This window comes from Eleginops maclovinus, chromosome 4 (assembly GCF_036324505.1).
Source record: "Eleginops maclovinus isolate JMC-PN-2008 ecotype Puerto Natales chromosome 4, JC_Emac_rtc_rv5, whole genome shotgun sequence".
In the NCBI taxonomy this organism is placed as follows: Eukaryota; Metazoa; Chordata; class Actinopteri; order Perciformes; family Eleginopidae; genus Eleginops; species Eleginops maclovinus.
This window is the reverse complement of record NC_086352.1, coordinates 7,712,643-7,735,713: the sequence shown is the minus strand read 5'-3', so window position 1 is coordinate 7,735,713 and position 23,071 is coordinate 7,712,643. Positions and strand designations below refer to the sequence as shown.

Sequence of the window (23,071 nt, the reverse complement as noted above, 5' to 3'; positions counted from 1 at the left end):
CATGTGTTAAAACCTTTTAAGATAGAAGTGTCCTGATGCAGAAAGCAATCACTCGATGCGCTGGTCAGTGACTTCAGGCACAATAACGGCTCTGCAAAGTCAATTCTGCAGGATCTTTTCAACAAGCACGTTATATAAGAAAGCAGAATCCACCCTGTGTGATTGTTCCCATTTCCTAAATCAACAGTTTCAGTTCCTGCCATCTGGAGCCATAAAACCAATACAGCCAAACACTCCTGCTGTCCTCTCTCCTCAACTCTGTAGGAGGAAAGGGTCTGCACGATTATTATTTAGGTTGTGGTGCATGTAAATGGTCTGCAAAGGACTTTCCCACACGCCTCCATTGGACTCTTTTTTACTTCTGTAACACAATGACATCACTATGTAACACTTTTGACTTTTATTGGCTAGCGCTCCAATACATTGTACGTGTTAGGCTAAGGGGCGGGACATCTCTAAGCGCAGTTGGCTGATCCCAACAGAGCCGGCCAGCTAACCAATCAGAGCAGACTGGGCTCTGGTTTCAGACAGAGGGTGAATACAGGTGCTGCATCACAGGCAGTTTGAGAAACATAAAGAGCTTTCTGAACATTAAAGCATGGAGACATGTCCCAGGAGAGGACAGAAAATACAGATATGAACCTGAAAAATAGCATTATGTCTTATTGAAATCTCACTCCCACCCTAGAAAGTAAGTAGAGTATTTATTAAGTACACATACTCATTATGAGCTACTTATTCAAATGAACTCACTTTGTTTGTGTACCATTTTGTTTTTATTTTTCAATACGTTGCCTACATTGTATTTGCCTCTTCATCAGCGCTGTTTGCCTTAGCTGTAACCGCGTAAATCTCCCACTGCGGACGTAAAGGTCTAAAGGATTTCTGATTGTCTGTCCGTATTGTCTTGTATATTTGCCCTGTCTTTTATGTGTGTGTCCCACTGCTGCACAACCAATTACCAATTCATGTATTGACTGAAAAGGAAAATAATTTGGTCTCTTTGTCTATTGTTCTAAGAAGTACCAGCTTCTGCAGCAGCATGAATATACACTGACATACGGTGAGGGATCTCTCATGTTTAAGCCGTTTAATTCATTCAGACACATCCGAGATTTATGCATCCAGCTCTCTGATATTAAGAGTGAAGAAACAAAAGTTGACCTTTCTTCTGTTTGCTCAGGCAGTCTTTGAAACGTGGACATTCAACACGAACGTGGATTAGCAGGAGCGCTGGGAAACATGCTCAGGGAGCGACACCTCTAAACAAACAGTGCATACAAACTCATTATTGTCATGTGTTTTTCACTGATGGGAATAATGTAATTACAAGCCATTTTTGGCTTATTCAATCCTGGATTACTAGTGTTATTTTGTCAATCTTTTCCAGATGTTGGAAGCTTTTTTTTAACTTTGTGTTTCTGTTTGTTTGCTGTGGTTGAGGCTTGAGGTAAAAAAAAACATGAAAATATACTGGAAAAAAAACATTTGGAGGAAAGAATCTCTTAAAACTGTCAACTATGAAAGCATTTATTTTATTTTGAGAGCTGTGAAAATCAATATCACTCAATGTAGTTACACACAGAGTTTATGAAATAACAATGTTTATCTTTTATAAATGAAGACCTAAACCTCCTTAGGTCCCGTTTTTCTGTGAGATGAATGCTGCTATGATATGTTGAAAGTAAAACGGTATTTTGCACCTCCTACTTGCTTTTTTCATTTTCATATTGGTTATAACTCCTTTTGAATGTCATGCTAAAGTGTTGCTAAACTACCACACACACATAACCCTTAGGTGTTCAGATTGGAGATGGCCCAGACACCCTTTCACAATAAAACACCAAGGTACCACTTATCAATTGATGATGCAACAGCTGTACACTGTAGTATTACTGCTCACTGCAGCTTGCATAGCTCTGAAAAACATCCTCACATTACTCATCATTTCATCTAGCTGATGCTTTAAGTGCAATAAACCACGAGGATAGAAATCACATAAGCAACAAACCTGCAAGTACATTTGTTTCCAATGAGCCAAACCATACTGAAGTCATTTTCTTATTTGCACATTAAGTCTAGAGACATAAAGTTGCATGCTTTCGTTGAACGTTACACTTATTGTATCAATATATTAAACCTGGAATTGGAAAATAATAACTTTGCTTTAATATTTCGATGTTGTTCAGTTTTTCATTTTATCTTTTACTCGGTAGAGCAGCTTGAATCTGTTCAACATTTATTTCCTTATAAAGTGTTTGTTCCCTGCAGGATACAAAACACACGAGAAATGGATGTTTTCAAATCTGGTTTTATAGATTCTTCCGGCGGGGGAGCGCCATGACCCGAGCGTTTGAAGAGGAAATGCACTTAAAAAAATATCATTGTTATTTTGTTTCTGCTTCATCTGACGGCTCACAGCGGGGAGGGAAAAGGAAGATGTTTTATTTACACTGCAGACACCTGAGCTAATGCACCGAGACAATACATCTCAGTCTATTATTAAACTCACCTACATTTAGTTATTAAACTCCAATGATTGGATTTTGAATTATGATACATATTGTCTAATATAGGCAGTAGTGTTTTTGCACTGAGATTTAAATATATCTTGTCATATTTATCTATAAGTTAGTTTGAGTTAGGTTGTATAAATGTCATTAATTGTGCTGTTAAATTGATGTTGGAACACTTTATTAACACAGGTGTGTGACGACCTCTGGATGTCATTCACAGCAGATATGACTTTTTTTTTAAGGGATAAATACCAACACATATTGATCGTGATATTTGGTTACAAAAAACGACAATGACGACGAGTTTCAATACGCGGTACATTCTGGAGTTAATGGAAATATTTAGAATATCAAATCCTACACATCCACCACTGAAATCCAATTCTACAAAGAATATATGATTAAAAGTATTTCAGGGTTTTGTCTAAACCGGGTTACAGTAACATGGTAAGCGAGGCCAGAAAACAATACTTCTGTTGCTGAGAAACGGTGTAATGACTCCATAAATATGAAGACGGTGTGAAATGTCTGGGCAGACGGCAGAGACAGGAGAATAAATAGGGGATGGATGTCCGGTGGGTCTGCCGGTGGATGAGTGGCAGGCAGCAGGCTGACACTGAAACTGAGATTTCTGAATTACATCCTTTTTGACTCTCCTTTTTTCTGGAGAGGAAGTAAAGAAACCGGAGCTCTGGATTTATTTGTTGTTGGAGGTGCGATATATGACTCAGCAGCTTTAAGACACTATTATTTCCTGCTTCACTCTAATGAAGGATTCTCACCTGAAAGTGGGCGGGGCTTATTTTACCCGGAAGTGACGTCAGTACCCTCATACTATATATCTCTACAAAAACCTCTGTATGACTTTATCTGCAACTGTGCAGAAGGACCAGCTTTATACAGAGTCAGACCTAAAAATAATACTGAACATTAACAATATACATGTCCTTAGATAAAAATACCCGGCCATTGACCGTGATGACATCTTTATCAATGACTGTAAAATCATGCATCTGCAAAAAAACACATTGTGGGCGAAACGATGAATATCCTTCTCCAACAGCTTCGGATAGAAACACACCATTCACTGCGTTTCAATAAGATGCTTACTCAGTCGGGCCCAATAGCCCCCTTTCCCACAGCTAAGCACAGCTTTAAGGAAAGGAGCCAGGAAATATAAATTATGTACATACATGAATATTTTGTCACTAACCATAAACCACTTAAATGAATAAATACACAATTCACTAAAGGCATGACAATACAATAAAAACAATTGGTAAAATCCTCCCTTTTCCACTCAGCTGGAGAACATTCAAATGAAATATAATAATGTATGCTTCACAATGCCTATCAAATCTGACTCAGATACACAGCAGGGGGCCCACATTCATGGGATTTAGAGGAAGGGAAACCCAGCGTTTATTTTCAGTCAATATGCTGTAGCCAATTTTATTGCCAGAAAAAAAAAGTCCCATTGCTCTGAGTTCCTCCTCATTTCGAATAGGAAAATATTGTTTTCTGTGATTGATTCACCAGATTTATGCTATTTAAAGGTCGCTCATTGTCTCTGGAAGGATTGTGTGACTGCAGGAAAGCAGCAGAGCATGTTTATGACATACAGGAGTAAACACAGACCCCACCCGCTGCACCAAAACACAACTAAAGAGCAAGGAGTGAAGTGAGTGTTGTACAACTACAAGTTAATTTACTAAGTATTATATTTAAGTACAGTTTGAGATACTTGTATAACAATTGAGTATTTATATGTAATGCTACTGTGTACTTTTACTCCTCTACATTTATTTAGTACCTTTAGTTGCTAGGCAGATTTGGATTAATGATGGTAAATATAATCTCCCTTAAATCAGACTTTAGTTCACCTGCAGTAAATCCAGCAGCTACCCTGCAGTATACAAAGCCATTCAAACTAGCTGCACCTTTACCAGCTCTGAGAACACTTTAATGATCAATCATTATAAAACATATCAGAGATATTATTCTGAAATGGACCAATCAGACAATGACTACTTTTACTGTCGCTACTTTAAGTACATTTAGAGGAGAGTACTTTCTACTTTCACTGGAGGAACATTTAGAATACTTTCACTGTGACAGAGTATTCCTACACTCTGGTACTTCTACTTTACTCAAGAACAAGATCTGAGTACTTCTACTTTACTCAAGTACCAGATCTGAGTACTTCTACTTTACTCAAGTACAAGACCTGAGTACTTCTACTTTACTCAAGTACAAGACCTGAGTACTTCTACTTTTACTTGAGTACAAGATCTGAGTACTTCTACTTTTACTCGAGTACAAGACCTGAGTACTTCTACTTTACTCAAGTACAAGACCTGAGTACTTCTACTTTACTCAAGTACAAGATCTGAGTACTTCTACTTTTACTTGAGTACAAGATCTGAGTACTTCTACTTTTACTCGAGTACAAGATCTGAGTACTTCTACTTTACTCAAGTACAAGATCTGAGTACTCCTACTTTTACTCAAGTACAAGACCTGAGTACTCCTACTTTTACTCAAGTACAAGATCTGAGTACTCCTACTTTTACTCAAGTACAAGATCTGAGTACTTCTACTTTACTCAAGTACAAGATCTGAGTACTTCTACTTTTACTCAAGAACAAGACCTGAGTACTTCTACTTTTACTCAAGTACAAGATCTAAGTACTTCTACTTTTACTCAAGTACAAGATCTAAGTACTTCTACTTTACTCAAGTACAAGATCTAAGTACTTCTACTTTACTCAAGTACAAGATCTGAGTACTTCTACTTTTACTCAAGAACAAGACCTGAGTACTTATACTTTACTCAAGTACAAGATCTGAGTACTTCTACTTTTACTCAAGTACAATATCTAAGTACTCCTACTTTTACTCAAGTACAAGACCTGAGTACTTCTACTTTTACTCAAGTACAAGATCTAAGTACTTCTACTTTTACTCAAGTACAAGATCTGAGTACTTCTACTTTTACTCAAGTACAATATCTAAGTACTCCTACTTTTACTCAAGTACAAGACCTGAGTACTTCTACTTTTACTCAAGTACAAGATCTAAGTACTTCTACTTTCACTCAAGTACAAGACCTGAGTACTTCTACTTTTACTCAAGTACAAGATCTAAGTACTTCTACTTTCACTCAAGTATAAGATCTGAGTACTTACACTTTTACTTAAGTACGAGATCTCAGTACCTTGACTCAGAGCACAACGTCTGAGTACTTCTCCCACCTCTGTACATAATATAAAAAGTATGAAAAATCTTACGGTCCGGATTACTGCCTAAAATGAGAACGTTATATATATATATATAAATTTACTGTTTAAAAAATCCATGGTCTTCCTTACATGTCATGTCTTGAGCAGTAAATATCTTGTACTGATGGTATGAGTTTGCTATTATAGGTTAGCTTTCAAACCATTGTCAGCTATGTTCATGTTGCTTGCAAACAATACAATACAGTTTGAGTCGAGCAGGTAACTGAAAATACCTTGATTTCAAGGTTCCCGCGAACACAACATAAAGCTCTTTCCCTGTTAAACACAAGAATCCCACAACCAGCAACAGAAAAACCAGAACCTCAACAAAGCAGACCTAATCAGAGGAGGAGACGCAGCTGGACAGGAAAACCCCAGGGCACCAGGTGAACAGAATCAGTAATCACACAGGAGGGGAAAACACAGAGACAGGAAGCAACCACAGACAAGACAGGGGGTGAACGCCTTTCAAAGTAAAACAGGAAATCTGACAGATCGTGACGCCTTTCAAAATAAAACCCAGACAGGTCAGTTTGCGCAACAAAAAGCTTTACGTAATCAATTCAGCCAACCTTATCAAGCTCATAACGTTAGTAGCTAAAAACTAACTACGTTTAACATCAACTTATGACACCTGACTTTATAATTATGGATGATTAAGGATGCATAGTTTTAACTTGAGCTAGCAGACATGACCGCACCAAACCAATCATGGCTTCCTGCTGCTCTATTTAGAAATGTATGAAAGCAGAGCACTTGCCACAACTTAGTTATCAGACATGCGCAGATGCATTGCTACTGGCCATTTCAATTTCCAGCTCCATTTAAAAAGACATTTAAGTTCATTTTTACTCTTTGTTTTATTCTAGTCATGTCCTGCTTTTAGTCCACAAATGCCCAAGTGCCTTTTGTGTTTCTGTTTCCTATTTTATTTTGAAAGAACACTTTTCATTTTCTAGCTTTGTGTATTTTCATTTAGTTAACTTCAGTGTGTTAATTAAGCCTACCTTCCCCATTGTTCCTTGCCACTTCGTCGTCTTGTTATCCCAGTCTGTGTTCATCCATTTTTAATCCTTACGTTCCCTTGTGGATATTCCTCCTGTACTCCATGTGCCATCCTGGTGTGTTCTTAGGTTTGTCTAGTTCTCTGTTTCCTCTTTTATTTTGTAAACCACTCACCATGTGTCATGCCTGGTTTCACTTCCTGTCTGTGTGTTTTCCCTACTTTTTTGTGAAACGTTTCTTTCTTTCTGACGTCAAATTCATTTTAAGATATTCCTGATGGATCTCTCAAATATTTCGGTTTTTCTGTTTCCAGTTTTATTTTGAAAGAACCCTCACTTTGTCAGGTTTTACTTCCTGTCTTTGTGTGTTTTCCATCCTTTTTTTTAAATGATGTTTAGCCCCGCCCTGATTGAATCCACCTGTGTCTCATTCCCCTGTGTCTAATCCCCCTGCTCCTCTGTGTTTTTCCAACCTGCTGCAGCTGTGTCTTGTTATTGTGATTAGTTCTCTGAGAATGTGTTTCCTATTTGTCAGGTCGAAGTGACAAGGCCATGAGGACGATGCAGCTAGACCCCGCTTCTGTTCTTGATCAGTACACTTGTTTTGAATCCTAAAATGTGAAATGCACAGGACTGTTAGTGCTGAAACATTTGCATTAATGAGAGAGGGGGATTTTTACATTTCACCTCAAGCTCGAAACAGAGTTATGGAGCAGGCAGGCAGTATTTTGTTAAAGGGCATTATGACAGAACATGGCTTTTGATGGACGCAAATTACCTACTGCCGCGATCAAAGCTACGATCTTTTAATTGTGGGATGACGTCTGCAGCTGACAATCTTCTAACTCTTGCTGTAAAGTCTGTTTTAATGTCAGCCTTTTTGGAAGAACACACTGCTCTATGTGCAACCTTTTAATGACCTCTGAGTTGTTGTAATGAAAGGACGATTGATAAGTTATTTGTTATGCTCTGCAGACTTCACATCAAAGCGTTGTATGGATGGGCTGCATCGTGCTGTATGTGCATGTGTGATTTAAAGACTGAACATCTTGCTTTTATAAACAAGGAGGACATTAATATGACACTTACAATTAAATGTAATATGAGAATCTACAAGATGTCAACGATACACAGTGTTACAGCCCACTTATTGATGTCTGGCTGCCAGTGGGAGTTGGAAGATTGCTGAATAAACCACTGAGGTGAATCCATTTTCTATTTTACCTTAAGTTTTGTGTTTAAAATGTTGCACCTAGTCAGTGTGTAAGTGTCCCCTCACACAGAAGTGCTCTTATTAAGAAAGAAAAATAAGCCCATTATTACCATTACCGAATTGTCCTGGCTAGACTCATTAAATGGGCTTGAGCGCTTCAAAGTGGCTGGTGGTGTTGGCTCTGATGGGGCTGGAGCAAGGTTATTACACAGCGAGCAGTTTGGTAATGGCTAAAATTAGCTAAAAAAAAACCCGCCCTGCATTGGACAGCAGTGACAAACCCCTGCTGTCCCTGACCTTTTGCTCCCGGTTGCCCTTTATTCAGAGCACTCCAAGGTCAGACTCATCAGCAGATTGTCCACAGCAAGATTAAAGACAGTCACACACACGGTGCAAATGAAGGTATTTTGCAGGAATTGTGCACATATGTGACTTTGGCACACCAGCAGACTCTTATCTTTTTTATTTTATGCTATATTCTGCATCCTACGTGCATCTGAATACACAGAAATCGCTGCTCTATTCCACTGTGCTTCACAGCAATACTTAATTAGTCTGCCCTGCGTTCATATTCAGCCTAATGCCAGTTTTATCCTGTCACACAGCCCTGTTGATGTTCTTCTCTACGATGAGTGTAAATCCTGCATTGTCGGCCTGTCTTGTAATGTCACCGACAATTAACTGTGCAGAAATGCAGCCGCTGTGTTCATTCTTTGGGTGCCTTCATGGAAAAAAAGTGTTAACAAGACTAAAAGTGTCCAGATACACTACCGGCTATTTAAAGGCTGTAAAGACAGAATGGTGTTTAATTGCTAAATGCTTAAAAGCCATTATTACAAGGCTTAGTTGAATACTCGATTCTGATTTGTCAATTCAGAACATGTGACCGTGAATCCAGTAGTGCAGATCGTTGTCAAGGACTATATTGACCGTTGTTAAGGAGGACCAAGAAAGGAAAAGAGGTTAAAAGACGGAGCGCCGGACGTCAGATAAAGACAGACAGGAAGTGAACACTCACAGGAACACGGTCTGGGCTCTGCGGTGTTGTGACTTGAACAGTTGCAGAAAACCTCGATCAGTGCTGTTGTTGTTGTTGTTGTTGTTGTTGTTGTTGTTGTTGTTGTTGTTGTTGTTGTTGCAGTTCCAGCCGTTGGTGTGTTGTGGAACAGAGTTTTTTTTTTTGTGGAAAAAAATAAGATCATTTTTGAGTCAATAAAATAATTTCAATTAGTACTGGGAGTCGAGTCGTTACTCTGTTTAGTATCTGGCCGTGTAATAAGCGGGATAATGTGCAGCGAGTCGGTCATTATGGGGGAAAAAACACCTTTCATGCTGATCAAGATCCCTCCCTTACATATCTCACTCTCACAGTGATGATAGTGTATTGCTAATACTTAACAAGTGCATCTTGCTGAAAAAAAAGTGAGAAGCATGTCCTTTTTTACAGGTTAGGAAATCTCCAAATTAAAATATCGTTATCTGGGAACCATGAAGGTCCCAATATATCTGTGTTGATATATTTCACATGATAATCTTTGATCCGCTGGTTGGGCAAAGATATAGTCATGGGATTGCTTAAGGAATCAAGTTTCAGCCCATTGGTACCATGACGGATGCAATTGTTTTGATGGCATCCATCCAAAAGTCAAGGATAGTCAACACAGTAAAAAATAGGTTACTAAGAGTTCAAATGATCAGCTTTATAGTATAATCTTGGTACCTGTTTACAATAATCCCTTATAAAGGGTTAGGAATAGTTTTTAATTCATTTATTAATTATGTTGTGAACACTTTATAAATCATTAATGAGATTTTATAAGACAAGAGATAAACAAGGCAACTGTGACCAGTTGCTTGCCAAATAGTGAGCCCACATTTATCTGTACTGCTAACCCTTATATTGGTTACTTAGCTTACTTCCTCTTCTTCATCAGCCAGCATCCTCGGTATCTGTTGTTCACTGAGTTGAGGATGCTGGCTGATGAAGAAGATGAAGGAAGCTAAGTAACCAATATAAGGCTTAGTCATCTTGCCAAATAGTGAGCTTGTGTTGTGTGTGAAATCTATGTTAGAACTGGTTTATAAATGATTCTTAATGATTAATAAAGTGTTTACAACCTAATTAATAACCTAATTATAAACCCTTTATGGATCCTTTATAAGGGAAGTCTTAAGTGGTACCAAATCTTTAGTGGAATTAATTGACTGTGGGAATATTTAATGAAGATTGACTGGACGTTGTTCCCCGTACAGAGTGGCTCAGGATCAAACACAAAATGACGATCAACCCACCAAATTAAAATCTTTAAGGTTTGCCCTTTAGCTATACTTCTTATAAAGACTATTATTATTTCCCAGCTCCTCTACAGACTCTCGAGGAACCCAGTTGACATTAAGAACCCAAAGCCAGCTGGGATTACTTTAGGTTTGATTAATGGACATTGATACGGTCGGTGGAAAGAGCAGCGGATAAATCAACCTGATTATACCTCAACGAATAGGTCGCGTATTTTACTGTAAATCACGGGATTAGTGCACTTTATTGCACCTTCAACCCAGCCTTTGCTCTGTAATTGTCATGACTGAAATATGAATATCAATCATACAATCAACCACACTGTGAGAAATAATGTGCAGCATGTTCTCTGGTGTTAAAACAGACAGACACAGGTTGCACAATGTGACTTATTTCTACCCATTTTCTCTATTATTAACCATATTAAATACAAACACAGATGAAATACCACAAGGACATGAGGCTCTTCAAATCCACTTTGTCTCATTTTATTTATTTTTAATGTATTGGGGAGGCAAATAAACAAAGAGGCTACTAATGATTAAATATGGAGTTGCAGTGAGTCTTAAGCAAGATCAAATAAATATGAATTACTTAAACCATTAAATGAGCTATAAATGACACCGGTGGAAACTAATTAACTACATTTAATCACTCAGGGACTCCACTTTATAACTCATTTATGCTATTTCCTCCAACTGCACTACATTTCTGAGAACTATTGTACTTTTAAGTGACCTCCATTTATCATACTGCTTGAGTAACGAGTTATTTTGCATGTTTAGATTATTAATACAGAATATCAGTGCCTTTCTTGCACACCAAATGTAAATAATATCCCACTTTTATATTGTGTTAGCTGTCATTCATCGCGTCAATAGTGTTTTATCTGTCAGATATTTTTAAATATTGTTTTGTCACAATCAACTTCTTTATTGTTCGTCTTTTTCTTCTGTTTTATCTTCTATTCTGAGATGTTTATACTGTATAATGCTTTATTTTCTACCTTTTTTAAAATTCTAATTATGTGCAAAACCTGTTTTCCATGCTTCCGCAATGAAAACATTTCCCATGTGGGATCAATAAAGGTTATCTCATCTTATAATTAACATATGAGTCACGATGCATTTTTTCCCCAGCAGTTAATACATGTTAAATGCAGTGAAACAGAAAATTGAAATGTGAAGAAAGAGCGATTCATAATTAACCTTCCACTTTGACCTCATAAAGCTTCACCGAGGCAGCAGCACACAGATGTATGGACACTAACGCGCTCTTGCTGCTGTCACAAAAAGCTTTGCACACCTCACTGAAGGTCACAGAGAAGCTCCTACGCAAATGTCACCGCTGGAGGATCCACGGCGGGCATATTAGCTGCTCCCAGCATGCACCTGGTCTGCACCCCATTGTGGGTGTGTTTGCTTTGACTTGGGTCACACAGCAGGCTCCTCTGAGGGTGCATTCAATTAGGGGAAAAGTGTATTCTATGCCAAGGGGTTATAATGATACTCATCTGTACATCACATTCAAAATAATGTGATCAATATAGCCCAATAGCAAAATAGATAATACACTTAATCAAAAGAAATTGACTCTGGAAAAAAACGTAGAAAATTACAACATAAAAATAGATCTAAATAAATAAACTAAAATAAAAATATAAGTAGTAAAATAATAAAATGATAAAGTAATAAAATAATAATACATTATTATTATTATTATTAGTAATAATAATAATAATAATAATAATAATAATAATAATAAAATAATGAAATAATAATAATAATAATAATAATAATGAAATAATCAAGTAATAAAATGGTAAAGTAATAAAATAATAAAATAATAATAATAATAATAATAATAATGATAATAATAATAGTAATAATAATAGTAATAATAATAATAGTAATAATAATAGTAATAATAATAATAATAATAATAATAATAGTAATAATAATAATAATAATAATAATAATAATAATAATAATAATAATAATAATAATAATAATAATGATAATAATAATAATAATAATAATAAAAATAATAATAATAATAATAATAATAATGATAATAATAATAGTAATAATAATAGTAATAATAATAGTAATAATAATAATAATAATAATAATAATAATAATAATAATAATAATAATAATAATAATAATAATAATGAAATAATCAAGTAATAAAATAATGAAATAATAAAACAATAGAATTAAATGAAATTAAATGAGGGACCCAGGAGGATGCTGAATTGTCCTTAAATTGCATTGTTGTACATGGTGCTGTTTTTCAAACTTCCAGATAAACGCACCCTAAAAATCGGTTTGTGTGTGCAAATGTATTTATGTTTGATGGTAAGTATGTATGTACTGTATATACTGTATGGATTGCATACAGCCAGTAAAGGATGTGTCGTGTCATGGAGCACATGGCAAATGATTGCTGTTTAATCGTAGTGCTCATATAAGTAAAAGAAAAATCATTATTGGCCAAGGATAAAAGTCAGATTTCCAATAAACAGGAGAGCTGTGTTCTCTCAGCATGTGCAGTGGAGGGGAAAAGGATATTGCAGAGAAGCATGTGATTACAAAGGGAGTCTTCACAGGGAAATCACAGCCTCACCAGTTGGAGTGGTATGATCCCACTATTCAAATTACAGTGCCTTGCCTTTCTCAATTGCATTGGCCTCTTGAATGTGAGACTGTTTCATAACAACAAATGAAAACTTACCGGATCAAATCACGGATTACGGATGCAGGTGCTGCTGCAGCAACTTGTGCAGGCTCTATTGTATTTGCTTCCTGCAGATGAGCAGTAAATTGCATTTTTACAAAGACAGTTTGTAATGTTTCCGCGGGATATTTTCAACAAACGTTTAATAGTGTGACTCAGAAATTGATCTTTCCCAAACAAGTTACCACGCACTCCTCGTTCAAGAGGTCAAAAGGCGTCTTGGCAAGACTGTGTTTTGTTCAAAGTCAAAGCGGTAATTCATATTCACAATAAACGTTGTATAATACTAGCTTTTATATGAGTTATCCATCTGAAGTCAGGCATTACAACAGTAGTACTCAGCTAACGGTATCAAAAATTCGAGCTTAAAATGATCTGCACCACTACTGAAAACATGTGTTGTTTTAAAGGAGTAGAAATCAAAGTGTATGTGTCGAGTCAGTGTCAATTTGCACTTCCATGTGAGGTTTTAAATGCTCTCCTGGATGTGTCACAGGAAGGAAAGGTCCTTATTATCCGGTAACACAAACAAGAAATGCTTTCCAATTAGCTGCACCTGTGAAAAGGACTGCAGACACTATGTTAGACCACCATTAGCTAATTGATGCACATCTTGAACCTACCATTTCCTCCTTGTGTCGAACAGAAAGGTTGGTCAACTCCTCCTGCTAAGCAACTCAACTTTTGGCATGAAAAGTACACACCTCTTCTGCTCCAGGGCTACACTCCCCTTGATGTAAAACCATCCTTTGTTGGGAAGATATACAGTGGTATGCAAAAGTTTGGGCACCCCTTAGGAAAACCACTGCATCAGTTTGTCACTTGCTGAGCTTTTGAAGCAGCAACTTCATTTTAACATATGTTATACCTTATGGTAACAGAAACATCTCAGTAGTGAAATAACTTTTATTGGTCAAACAGAAACATGTTTATGTGCATTCAAACAAAAATAGGCATGTGCATAAATTTGGGCACCCCTAAGAAATAATTCCATTAATATTTAGTATTGCCTCCTTTTGCTGCAATAACGGCCTGTAGACGCCTCCTGTAGCCACAGACAAGTCCCTTAAGCCTGGCAGGTGGTATTTTGGCCCATTCTTCCACACAAAACGTCTCCAGTTCAGTCAGGTTTCTTGGCCTCCGTGCATGGACAGCCTTCTTCAAATAAATCCATACATTTTCAATGATGTTAAGGTCTGGGGACTGGGATGGCCATTCCAGAACATTGTACCTGTGCTTCTGCATGAATTCCTTGGTGGATTTTGATCGGTGCTTAGGATCATTGTCCTGCTGAAAAATCCAACCCCGGCGTAGCTTCAACTTTGTGACTGACTCTAGAACATTCTTGTCAAGAATCTCCTGGTACTGTAAGGAATTCATGTGGCCCTCAACTTTAACAAGTTTTCCAGTACCTGTGCTAGCCACACAGCCCCATAACATGATAGATCCTCCACCAAATTTTACAGTGGGCAACAAGTTCTTTTCATTGAATGCAGTGTGTTTTTTTCGCCATGCATACCTGTTCATGTTATGACCAAATAACTCAATCTTGGTCTCATCTGACCACAGTATTTTGTTCCAAAATGCTTCTGGCTTGTCCAGATGTGCTTTTGCATACCTCATGCGACTCTTCTTGTGATTAACACTCAGGAAAGGCTTTTTGCACATCACCCTTCCAATGAGCTCTTCCTGGTGCAAAGTACGCTGGATTGTGGAACGGTGAACAACTACACCATCAGCAGCCAGATGTTGTTGTAGTTCTCTGGAGGTGGTCTGTGGCTTCTCTGTGACCATTTTCACCATCCTTCGCCTGTGCCTTTCCCCTATTTTTGTCGGCCTACCACATCTTTCCTTCACACGGACTGTTCCTGTGGCCTTCCATTTCACAACTACGTTTCTGACTGTGGAGACAGACAGTTTAAACCTGTCAGATAATTTTTTGTACCCTTCTCCTAATTTATAATGTTGGATTATCTTAGCTTTCAGGTCAGTGGAGAGTTGTTTTGAGGTCCCCATCTTGCCACTCCCTAAGAAAGAACCTAGGCCAGGCACAGCCAGCTATTACCTATGTTAAATAGCCTTTTTCATGATTGGTTCCACCTGTCTTTGTAATTGAAGGTCTAATGAGCTAATCAAAGCAATTTTGTGCAGCAACCTGTCAGCTATAAATCCGTACAGGTGTTGAAATGAATGCTATTTATAAGGGTGCCCAAACTTTTGCACATCCCATTTTTTGCATTTTATTTTATTATAATAAAACTATGTAATGCTACCCTAAGAATTTTGGTCTGGAAAACACTAAAACGTCTACATCTTTGTAGGAAAACAAATGTTGTTGCTGTGATCTTCTATTATAAAGGAAAAGCAAATTGTCATGAAATCTCAGAGGGGTGCCCAAACTTTTGCATACCACTGTATATTGTTTTCTCTAATGCAGATATTTCCATTGGAAAATTCACAAAATGTTCAACAGTTTCTAGATGACTGTGTCCATGACCTCGGCTCTGGCGGTATAACACAGTGTAAGTGGTCGAATATCTGCCGGGATGTTTGCAGTATTGACTCAAGGTTACTGAATCCACAGTTTGTAGTAAATTGTAGGAAAAGAAAAGAAAGAAAAATCCACTTTCGGCCAAAGAATTCTTGGTAAGATTGGTTATATCCAGAAGTGAAAAGAAAAAGAAGTTCAGAAAACGACATAAAAGTTTTACGTATTTCATGTTTCATTGCTATAAAACCCAAAACCCTTAAAAAATCCCTTATATAGGACAGATATAACACAATATTACACACGTTCCTGTTTGTGATTATGTTTTTCAGACATGAGGGGGGTCAGCATATTTTTCTAACTTCCCAGAAATAAAATACTGGTTATACAATCATCATTTTTTGGAGGAAATTCAGTAATGACTCCAAATTACACAACAGTGTTTGAGGTGAAGATCATAAAGAGGGGGCATCATGCAGGATATATGTGACTGAAATAAATCGATATAACATATGAACATACATATCCATATGCATTAATACACTATACGTCCATTCATCATGCAATATCTGTTCATATAAACCCTGTCATGATGTTTTTTTGCTGTGCATTTAACTACCAGTAAATGATCACCTTCAAAATAAAAGCATGCTGTTTCAAAACTCTGTGAAAACCAAGGTGATAAGCCAACACATGAACCCACTGAGATATTGAGGTACTGTTGACTTAATTGAACTACTCTGTCTAAAGATTGTCATTTGTGTCATGATCCATCGGTGTTTCCTGTTTTATTTTGAAATGTGGCCACTCCATGTTTGTACTTCCTGTCTGCATGTTTTCCCTCCTGTTTGATTGTCCGACCCTTCTCTCCGGCTGCCCCTCAGTTTTTCCTGCCTGCTTCTTGTCCTTGTGATCAGTTCTGCTTGTGTTTAGGTTCTGGTTTTCTGTCACTCTTTGTCAGATCCTTGTTTAGCCGTTTAATGGAGAGCTTTGTATAATTTAGTTAGTTTGCTGACAGGGTTTCTTATTAAAGCTAATTTTCTGCAAAGTTATTCCGTGTCCTACACTCAAGCTTTCAAATCCACTATAACCGCAAACACCATTAACTAAGCTGCTCCAGCGAGACGCAGAACTCTAAAAAGACAAACACTTGGTTCCCACTCAAATCCGGAGAGCTAATTTGCTCCCACAGTTCCCCTTGACTGGTTTCTTGCCTGTTAACTTCTCTGGCATGCCAATAAAATATTGAACATGGAAGTCTACAGTGGAGCCTCTGCTGTCATGTAAGTGGACACGTGTTTCCATTACTGAGCACACAGCCCGCTTTTAAGAAGTCAGAGGTTCAAACAGGAGCGAGATCATGGAGCATGTGAAGCAGGCAGACAGGTACCAGGAGCAGCGCTGTGATAAAGAAGGTGCTGGTTTGATTTTCTGAAGCAGCTGGGAAAGTTTGGCTGGGTTAAGGGAATGAGTAATGTTCTCCGATCCTTTAGTGAGTGTTCACGAGCCAGCAGTGGCAGAGGATGGGCAGCTCCCAAGTGTGAACATCTACGGTACAGTATACCAGGATAAAGAGGCTGTGCAGCTCAAAAAGAGTTAAAATCCTACAAATTTGCAACAGAAAATGAACCAAATTGCACAACACCTGCACAAAAAGTCCAATGTTTTTTGTCCATGTTCTCTTAAACAACGTTGAAGTATTTTTTTAACAACCAATTATTATTTTCAAACAGAAGTTAAAGTTTGGGGATGGTTTTGGTCATGATTCAAAAAACAAAAACAATAGTAAGCATAAAAAAAGATGGAAGAGAAAAGATTTTAGCCCTTGCAGATCATTGACATGCACTAAAACCTTTATAAAACTCCCTACAGGAAAGGAAAATCCAAGGAAATCTTTCCAAATGATTCCAATGATTGATCGTAATCAGTAAAATGTTGAGGCTGCCTTTATGGATTAAGGATGCAAACTCTGTCTCCGTTGTTAGTCGATCCAGTATATACATTTAGCATTTCCTCATTAAGAAAACTTGTAATCTTTGAAAAGAACAAAAGATATAAAGACGTTAATTATATTACGGTAATGCAGAGTGATTATACACGAGTATAATCACAGTTCTGGGCCCACCCTGCTGTATTGTAACCTGCTTCATTTGCCAAAGCATAATCGACTCACTTCTTGTAAGGAGCTGATTCATATTAACTCAATGCTATCATGAAAATGTTATGGCTGTATAAATAGATAGTTGTTCTTATTAAATGGCAAGGTTTACCTATGACAGTCGGACACTAATGCTGGAATCCTAAATCTTAAATACTAATAGCCACCCTCGTTTGAAATTGAAACCACGGCACTTCTGTTGAGAGAATGCTGCTCAATGTGCTCAACAGCAGGTGCATATCATAGCGGGACGCCAGAAAATAATTCCACGGGCTAAGTTAAACAACATGGCTGAAAAACTAATGGCTCATATCAAACTTTAATTCAGTTTTTCACAATCTGGTAGGCACAGTTCTTCATCCTGGCAGGAATCCACTTTCACAAAGCATGCTTGGCTGCAAATATTCAACAGAATCTGCCTACAGTTAACTGACCCTGCCTACAGTTTGTCAAACAGCAAGAGGTCACTGGACACATGTAGGCAGAATCACTTATTTAAAGCAGTGTGGTCTAAGTGTTCCTCTTACATTTTAAGGCCAGAACTGAGAAGTTGAGCTACAGTTTCTTCTACATGACTCCAATTAGTGGTTCTTTTCGTATACCAAATATGAGAGAGATCAAAACTAAAGGAAATGTCTGTTTCTTGTTCTAATACGCGTCCTTGTTGATATAGAAAACGGAGCTGCTGTGTTGCAAGAAAGATGTCAGACTTGATCTGAAAATGTTTCCGTATTGTAGCGTATCGTATCGTATCAATCTGTATCATATCCCATTGTACCGTATCCAATCGTACCGTACCGTATCGTATTGGTCCAGGAGTGGCTCAGTCAGTAGGGGCTTGGACTGGGAATCGTAGGGTCGCCGGTTCAAGTCCCCAAACAGAGATGAAATATGGAAAGTGGACTGCTACTTGGAAAGGTCCCAGTTCACCTCCTGGGCCCTGCTGTGGTGCCCTTGAGCAAGGCACCAGACACCTCCAATCCCCCCTCCCCATTGCTCCCCGGGCGCTGCACAATAGCTGCCCACTGCTCCTAGTACTAGGATGGGTTAAATGCAGAGGACCAATTTCACTGTGTGTGCTCTGCTGTGTGCATGTATGTGACCATACAGAGGGTTTCATCCTCCCATTCTATCTATCGTACCGTATCAATCTGTATCATATCCCATTGTAGTGTATTGTATCGTGTTTTAGCGTATTGTAGTTTTGTGGCGTGTCATATCGTATTGTTTGGAATCGTACCGTTTATTTTTGTATCGTATCATTTGGTTTGGCTTCTTATCGTATTGTTTTGAATCGTATCGTAACTCATTGTATCCTGTCATATCGGAAAACAGGTTTTTATTCCAGAAGGAGTGACTCAAAGGTTGTGTTGGTCGAGATAGGAACAATTATAATAATACAAATCAAAGATAAATAAAATATATAAACATAGGAAGTAAAAGTAAAAATGTGCAAAACGAAATTCAAACAAATATTTATGTAAATATAAGCACATTTTAAAAATGTAATAAAAATATAATAATCTTAAGAACTAAAAAATGTGCACATTGTACTGCGAGATATAACAATACAGTGCCCACAGTGATGCATCAGTATTCTTTATTTTGGATTACGAGTTAAAGGCTTTTAAATGTGCATTCAGTTTGCATTACTTGCAGGTCTTTCTCTCTTAAATCAAAGTACAGAGGTGTAAGTAGAAAAATACTAAGAGAGTTTTTAACTTAGTTTTAGAGTGTGATAAAGCCAAATGAGGCAAAATTGAGGAATTTGCAAAAGCTGTCCGTTGCCAGTTTAAAAAGGGTTGGTGGTAAAATACACGTTATCTTAAATCCATACCAAGAGAATTTCATCATGCAGTAAAAAAGCTAGACGGCCTATTTCAAAGAGCTTATAAAGAGACTATCAAAGCCTCAAATCTAAAACACAAAATGCCCAGAACATAACCTTGTAGAGTGAAAAAGTTGCACTTTTTTATGATTTAGTATAAATTGCAAACAAACTGAAAGCAGCAGTATTTTCCAGCCCATGTGCCCCGAAGGTTCAACAGGTACTCAGTAAGAAAGGTGAAACCTGGTGGCATCACGAGCTTCTGGAAGATCAAAGTGTCTGGCTGGAGAGAAGGGACCAGCTTCAAGCATCACCTTCAATACTCCCAGCCTGCCCCCCCCCCCCCCCCCAGCCCTCAACAAAAAGTCCTTTAATCTTCAGTCACCATATTTACCGCCTCCCTGCGAGCAGACGAGTGGAAATAGACACTGATGTGATTTTCCAGGCAGGGAAATCAGGTAAGTGCACTCATTAGTCATACGAGGCTTCCTGCAGGGTCAAAGAGGGCAGGGATTGTGGGTAATTAAATGTGGTAAATGAAACACTAATTGAATGAGCGACCCACTGCCTCTGGTTCTTGTTTAATCATATGGAGAAGAAGATGAGAAGAAAAAAAGTGTGGATTCATTTTCTTTCACGAGAAGGGATGTGATTATGCCGCTGTTCGAATTGATCATTTAACAATAAACATTAAATAACGATCTAAGTGGATGTTTTTGTATTGACTCCATTAAAGAGGGAAACTCAGGGATTGAATGATAAACAGCTTAGAGCTCAATTACCCTGAAGTGATAGCACCTGTAAACGATTCATTACAAAGCATGTTTTAACTTTAAATGTTGAATCAGGAGGACAGACCTTAACTCCCGCTCCGCCCCTGCCCTGGCCTCCATTGGACTCCTTTGTTTACTTTCTAACACATTAAACGTGAGGGGGCGGGACATCTCTATGCTGTTGACCAATCACGACCCAGCCAGCTAACCAATCAGAGCAGACTGGGCTCTGGTTTCAGACAGAGGGTGAAAAGAGGTGCTGCAGTACAGGCAGTATGAGAAACATAAAGAGGTTTTTGAACATTAAAGCATGGAGACATGTCCCAGGAGAGACACTACATACACACTGACCTGAAAATGAACATGATATCTCTAATTTAAATATGCACTACAGTGTATATGGACACTAAATATTGTGCCCTTGTTTTTATTACTACTTAAAGTAACATGGCACATTCCTGTCCTAACAACAAATCTGTTAAATGTTGTGAAACTAAACTAGTTTTACATTTTAGAAAATAGGTTTTGGTTCAGGTAAATATAAGTATTGGATGTAGTTATGCATCTACTGGTTTGCACAGCCAACTCGTGGTGTCCATTTCTATTGCGACTAAGAATACAGGATATACTGTACTTATACAACACTGGTAATCAGGGGTGTCCAAACTACGACCCGGGTGCCAACTACGGACCGTTGTCCATTTTGAATTGAATCCACGTATATAATGGAATATGGCTCACACCTGAAACGTGCGCTTGGGTTATCTTGTACTACTTAAACATATATTTAAACAGATATTACACATTCAATCATGTATCAATAAGCCAACCTTTCAAATACATTCAGTCAATTAGCGTTGAGAAAATGTTCTAACAAATCTATGTTGAAAAGAAAAAAGCCCAATTACTTATTTGCATGTCAAGCTTGAAATATACCCTTGGAAAAAAAACAAAACACCTATGGAGAGCTGGGATGTGCAGTTTATTCTTAAAGCGCATTCAAGTATCAAGAATCAATTACCTGCATTTGATTGATTTTGCTAAATTATAACTTCACTTATAAGGTAACATACCTCACCTCTAGTGACCCTCAGTGAGGACACCCCTGCTGTAAATCCTTTAGTCAGATAACCTCAATCTTTATGCAGAATGTAAAAGTTAGTTTTTTGTCCCAGGAAACTTAATGAAAGGCGAATATGCACTTAAATTATTTCAATTATTGCCATTGTTAGATGATGATTACTTCCTTTTTAAGTAGCAGTCTGAAGTGGGGGCTGATTAGAAGTTTTAGAATGTTCTACTGTGGATAAGAAACGTAACGTGGCGCTGATTGAAACGATTTAATCATCATACCTTCTGAACTTTGTGAACCATTGAATATACAAAACATAACCACAGGGGGGAAACGTTTGTGTACTATTTATATACCATTTTCCGTTTTCAAAACGTAGAAAAAGGTAATATTTAATTTACTGTAAAATTGGATTCATTCCCTTATTGCTGTTTTTGCCTGATTGCTCTGAAAGGGAACAATCAGCCCACCTACGGAGTAAATTAAGACGTAGCCGCTGCAGCCAGAAAGACCTGGATGTGTTGCCAAGTCTTTTCTGACAAGCTTAGGTAAAATAAATTACTTTAATTAAGTTGGGCTGCTACACTCCTGGCATTATAGATCAACACCCTGGCACCTGGGCATGTGTGGATCCAGAGGAGTTTAAGAGCCCCACGGTGGACGAGGGTTTGGCAGCGCTCGTGCCCTTGGTTGTGGATATTTCAGGCACCATGCTGTCTTCAGACTGACAGTCACCTTGTCGGGGTGAAAGATAAGGCTGTTCCTCACCCCTCAGTTTGTTTGAGGCCAATCCATATCGTCCTCGCCCTGAGAAAAAGACACCTACTTCTCCTCAACCTTTTCCTCACTTTCAGCTCCAAAGATGAACGAGCGTTGTCACTGAGGATACTACGCTATGGCAATGAGGGCCTTCAAAGGAATACTGGCATCACAACCCCGGAGCATCTGTGTCCCCAAATAACTTTCATTCCCCAATTCATCAGCCTGAACTCAAGTCCAGGTGGCGGGGAAGAGTCAACCGGTCATTTTTAACTTGTGCACTTCAGACTCGGCACAAAGCACTTTGCTGCTCCCGATGATCGTGATTTATAGGAGGCGAGATTTTCATCTAACTACTGAATCACCTCCCCCCAAAAAAACAGCTACTATACTGTACTGTATGCCAGGCGCACAGGCAGAGCCACACATTTAAATGCAATTTAAAAGCAATGTCTGCTTATTGTGAAGCCAGACATGGGTTTAATTGGGTCTCTATTGTCTCTGCTGTTGTTTGGTAACACTTAACAATACAGAGCACGATACTGTGGGAGAGGAACCACCTGATAATTAATGAATGCTTCACTATTAGTTCCTGAATGACTGAACATGTCAAAGTTTTCATAACATATTCATGGCTTTCTCCTTCGAATGTTCACCATCAAATTCAGGGTGTTACATGCCTGCAGTCTTTTTCACAACCATCTCTCTTTACAGGAACTACTTGGTAACATCTAGGCAAAACTAACCTAAAGAAATACTTTAAAATATTGATTTAGTTTAATAAAGCTGCAGACGATAATGGCAAAATACAAACGTTTGGGTCAGCAATCATCTTTATAATTATATTAGTATCTCCCTTAATATTATTAAAAATGTTGTGAATATAATATATTATTGTTATTATTGTTATTATTCAAATGTATATGTATTTTTTCCTTCACATA

The 23,071-nt window shown here is 37.9% G+C and overlaps 1 protein-coding gene across 3 annotated transcripts in view; it reads right to left on the bottom strand.

The window, feature by feature from the left end:
- Nucleotides 1-23,071, bottom strand: part of LOC134863565 (carbohydrate sulfotransferase 8-like) — a 210,024-nt gene that overhangs the window by 170,342 nt on the left and 16,611 nt on the right. For 2 of the 3 annotated variants that reach the window (XR_010165677.1, XM_063882137.1), the window contains exon 1: nucleotides 6,805-7,129. The exons of the other annotated variant lie outside the window; for it this stretch is intronic. The gene's annotated coding sequence lies outside the window, so the exon portion shown is untranslated. Of the gene's footprint in view, nucleotides 1-6,804; nucleotides 7,130-23,071 lie in introns of those variants that run through there. 3 annotated transcript variants of the gene reach the window in all.